Source organism: Peromyscus maniculatus, chromosome 8, assembly GCF_049852395.1.
Source record: "Peromyscus maniculatus bairdii isolate BWxNUB_F1_BW_parent chromosome 8, HU_Pman_BW_mat_3.1, whole genome shotgun sequence".
NCBI lineage: Eukaryota > Metazoa > Chordata > Mammalia > Rodentia > Cricetidae > Peromyscus > Peromyscus maniculatus.
Window position 1 is genome coordinate 69,209,461 of NC_134859.1, and position 4,961 is coordinate 69,214,421.

General features: G+C 49.4%; 1 pseudogene; it reads left to right on the forward strand.

Moving 5' to 3' along the window:
* The first annotated feature begins 603 nt into the window (after positions 1 to 603).
* On the forward strand, positions 604 to 3,809 carry LOC102906276 (E3 ubiquitin-protein ligase RBBP6-like; annotated as a pseudogene).
* Positions 3,810 to 4,961: the final 1,152 nt, after the last annotated feature.

The window sequence follows — 4,961 nt, forward strand, 5'->3', positions numbered from 1 at the left end:
TGTAGCTGAAAGTGACTGTGGTGATATTTTGTTTGTGCCTCAAACAAAAAACAATGACTGAAGTTCAGAGGGCTGATCCAGTCACAAGTTCAGCATTGAGGCCAAGGAATTTTGGCATATAACTCTAATCCAAGACTGTAAAAGATCAGGGTGGGGTTGGACCACAACCTTAATCCCAGCACCAGGGAGGTGGAGACAGGTATATAAGGCAGATGGAGACCGGATCTCAGCTCATTCAGTCTGAGGATTCCTAGCGACAGGATCTCACCCTTTCAGCTGAGGACTAGAAAAGATAGGTGAGAGTTGGCTGTGGGTTGCCCCTTGGACTCTCTGAACCTTTGGCATTTGGCGTCTGTGGTATCTGGCTCAGGGGGGTTTTACTGTTCAAACCATTTAGAACTGGTGCTACAGCTGGTGCCCAGTGTGGGGCAAGAAGCCAGGACCCCGACATAAGAGTCTCACGCTCTACCCCAAGAGCTAGCTCTATTCTGAGGCAGCATCTTTGAAGACAGGAGTTCAATCAAGGTCCCGGGGTCTACTTGAGACCCAGCTGCAAACATCAGGGCTCTGAGCGGGGCCTAGCCCATAGAATCCTCTGCCAGCATGCCCTGTGTGCACTATAAATTTTCCTCTAAACTCAACTACGACATGATCATCTTTGATGGGCTCCAAATCTCCCTCTGCGACTTAAAGAAGCAGATTATGGGCAGAGAAAAGCTGAAAGCTGCCAATAGTGTCTGCGGATCTTCGACGCAGAGACACAAGAAGAATATACAGATGACGATGCGCCAATTCCTAAGAACTCATCTGTGATTGTCAGAAGAATTCCTAGTGGAGGCGTTAAGTCGGCAAGGAAGACACATGCTCTAAGTGGAACTGGACCAGTGATGGGAACCACACAGGCAACCGATGACTCTTGTGCATCCATTTCTCTGGCCCAGCTTACAGAGACTGCCAATCTGGCTGAAGCCAATGCTTTGGAGGAAGATAAAATCAAAGTGATGATGTGGCAATGTGGCCGAGAATACGACCCAGTCAGTTCCGTGAAGAAACCTCTAGGTCCACCACCTCCATCTTATACCTGTTTTCGTTGTGGTGTCCCTGGTCATCATATTAAGAGTTGCCCAACAAACGGGGATAAGAACCTCGAATCTGGCCGGAGAATCAGAAGGAGCACTGGAATTCCTACCAGTTTTCTGACTGAGGTGAAAGATCCTAACACGAAGGGTGCGATGCTCACCAACTCTGGAAAATACGCAATACCGACCCTAGATGCAGAGGCCTATGCGATCGGGAAGAACGAGAAGCCACCTTTCTTCCCAGAGAAACCGTCCTTGTCGTCTTCGTCGTTGTCATCTTCAGAAGAAGAAGAAGAAGAAGAAGAAGAAGAAGAAGAAGAAGAAGAAGAAGAAGAAGAAGAAGAAGAAGAAGAAGAAAAAACACCTATCCCGGAGGAGCTCCTGTGCCTCATCTGCAAGGACATCATGGTGGATGCTGCTATCATTCCCTGCTGTGGAAACAGTTACTGTGATGAATGCATTAGGACAGCACTCCTGGAATCAGATGAACATACATGTCCAACATGTCATCAGAACCATGTTTCTCCGGATGCTTTAACTGCCAACAAGTGTTTACGACAGGCTGTTAGTAACTTCGAAAATGGAACTGGCTATAGCAAAGGACCTCGCCAACAGTTCCCTCCACCCCCACCCCCAATACCACCACCAAGACCGCTCCTTCAGAGGAGCCCCCAGCCTCTGGCGCGAACTCTGGAACGGAGACAGCTGGATCCTCTGAGGATCCCAGTGACGTCTTCCTCAGCTCTCCCAGCTCCCTCTGTATCTTCGTTAACTTCAAGTCCGGCTCCCTTGGCACCCTCTGTGCCTGGAAGTCCATCTTCTGCCCCAGCTCCGGTACCGGTACCGGATTTGACTGCGACAGTGTCTATCCCAGTCCATTCGGGAAAGTCAGACGGCCTTTTTCGGGATTCGGGTGATAAAGTATTACCAGCCGCAACGCTGGAAACAGAACATTCTAAGGGAGCCTCCTCAGTTGCCACTGGGGCTCTTACTCAGGAAAAGGGTCACGAGGTGCCTGTCCTTGGAACTGCGTCTCGGCTGGCACAGTCCTCATTGCAGGGACAGTGGGTCCCCACAACTGGTCCGGCAAGAAAAAGTGCCGCTCTTCCAGGTGGTGGACCACCACCAGGCTGGGGACATTTCAACCAGCTTGGCCACCTGGTTTCTCCACCGCAGCAAGTCAGAAGAGGGGAAGGAAGTCGTCACAGGAGCACAGAGCGCGGGCCACAGCACAGCCAAAGATCCCAGAGGCCTCAAGGCCCATCCCTCCCAGGAACTCCAGTCTCTGTGCCTGTTCCTCCAGGTGTACCTCCCCCACACTTCTCTCCTGGCTTCCCTCCTGACCAGCCCCAGCCTTCAGGAGACAGTGTCCCCCCTGCAGGGTTTCCACCAGCTCCTGCCACTGTATGGAAACCTTGGGTGTGGTCGTCAGGAGTGCAGACTTCTCACCCAAACACCATGCCTGCAACACCAACCCGGCTTTTGTCCAGGGAAGAATTCTATAGAGAGCAACGACGACTGAGGGAAGAGGAGAAGAAAAAGTCCAGGCTAGACGAGTTTACCAATGGTTTTCTTAAGGCGTTGACGGGGCATGAAAAGATTCAGAGGAAGCCAGGGCACTCCTTTTCCAGGTCTAAATCTCCCTGTACTGGTTCATCAGATTCAAGAAGTTCATACGCTTCTTCCTCAAAGTCAAGATCTGGCTCCACACGGTCAAGCTCTTCCTCTGGATCCTCCAGCCGCCCACACTCTGGCTTCTATTCGCCATCACCTCGATACCCCAGGAGAGGCAGAGGCGAGAGCCGTCGTCACGGTTCAGGGGCCAGTTCTCGAGGATATCGTGGATCTAGGTCAAGGTCCCCTCCATATAGAGGTTCTCGTTCACGGTCAAGATCTCCTCAGAGAAGGTCCACTCGCCGTGACATCAAAACCTAGTAAGGGCAGAGGGTCCACTTTAGAGACCTCTTTGAGAAAGAACGCCCCAGGGAAATGGGAGGGGAAACGCCTACCGATAATGGTACAACAAGTGCTATCGTGGGTATGCTGTGGGGGCACAGGCCAGACCCTCAGCTACCAGAGAAGACTTCTCTCCATAGAGACTTTCACCTCTTAAAATCAGAAATTCACCCTTCACAAGAGGGCCCAGAGAAGACTATGCTCCTGGACAGCGTCATAGACACAGAAATCGAGGCGGCAACTATCCAGGAAAGCCTTCCACGGAGGAGAGATAGTCACAATCCGAAAGGTGACACAAAATCCAAAGTGGAGGAGAGTGGGGACGTCCCAGGAGTCAATAAAGACACAAGCATAAGAGAAAAACGGAAAACGGGGAAAGCAGGAAGAGAGTGAGAGCTTCCTGAGTTCTGAGCTGTTAGAGACTTCCAGCCAATCCAGGGAGTTGTTGGGTGTGGATGACACTAAGGCTGATACACCGTTTGTCCTCCCAAGGAGAGACGATGCTACACACCTGTTGGGGATGAACTGACAGAGGCAGAATCCATCACTTTCAAAGCAGTGTCTGAGAAGGACAAGAGAGAAAAAGATAAACCAAAAGGACAAAGTGACAAGACCAAAGGGGAAAGGGACATGCCTGCTACAGCCATGAAGGAAAATGTTTTCAAACCTTCTTAGGACCCCAAGTGTAGGTGGACGGGGACCGTGAAAACTCTGCTAGGTCTGACGCTCCACTTGAAAAAGCCAAAGAGCGGGCTGCAAAGACTGACTCTCTAAAACTCCGATCTTGTAGCTATATTGGGAGTGATGGCAGGATATGTCCTGGAGACCAATAACTTGGACTGGGTGTCTTGATGGCAGGATCTGATACTAGCATCTGATACTGTCGATTTTCACAAAAACATTGTTAAAAGAGGGCAACGGAACATGATCCTATCAGCTTGAGGGATGGAAAAATAAAAATAAAGAGTTTCTAAACATCTCATGACCCCAGTGTTTTGTTTGTTTGTTTGTGTTTTCAGTTTTGCTTATTTCCACTCCTTTCTGATACTTTACACATACGGCAAGTTCTGCGGTCAACTTTATATCCCAGGCGGCTGCTTCTCCCATTTAACATTTTGCAAAGCATTGCCACAGTGGTATTGTGCCTAATTCGTCTCATCTGCCTTTAGTTCTACTTGTTTTGAATTCTAACAGTAGTACTAGATATGGAAAATTCTTTTTTAAAACGGAGTCTCTTTTAGCCTGGTTTCTAACTCCTTTGTAGCTGAACATGAGTGTGTGTACACCAATTTAAAAAAATAGAGGCGGCTTCCATTATTACCTCTCTAATTCCTGAGAGGGATGACAACATCGCTTGAACTCCCAGGAAAACCCACTCTATCCCTGGAAAGGACTTCTGGAGTCAAAGCCAGTCCAGGAGGAGAAGGTGAAAAAGGACTGTTTCAAAGACATGTAGTTAGGAAAGCCAGCCAGTAAGGATGAATAAGTCAAGACGCCTGAGACACATCATCTTCGTGGTACCATGAAAAAGCAAACAAAGAGAAAAAGTGAAGAAAAGAATGTAGATAAAAATTTTGTGTCATGGTCCATTATTGGGGAAAATTATAAAAGCCACTCCACGTAGTTAAAAGGAAGATTTATTTAGTGGATGACTTACAAATGAAGGAATGGATAGGTTGCGGGGGTCTGGGGAAGGCGTATAGCAATCCAGCGGTGTTCTCTGGAGCTCTGCACAATCAATCTCCACCATCCAGGGTCCAGGCGCAGAGCGCGCGCCCAGAGCGAGCGCTTGCCCATCCAGCTCTCAGGTTTCCAGCACCTCCCCTCACCCCGCCTCGTAGGCGTGACAGTTGCCAGAGTCTCAATGGGGGTTGGAGCTTCCAGATCCAAGCTGGAATGGCTACCCACTACATCTCCCCCTTTTTG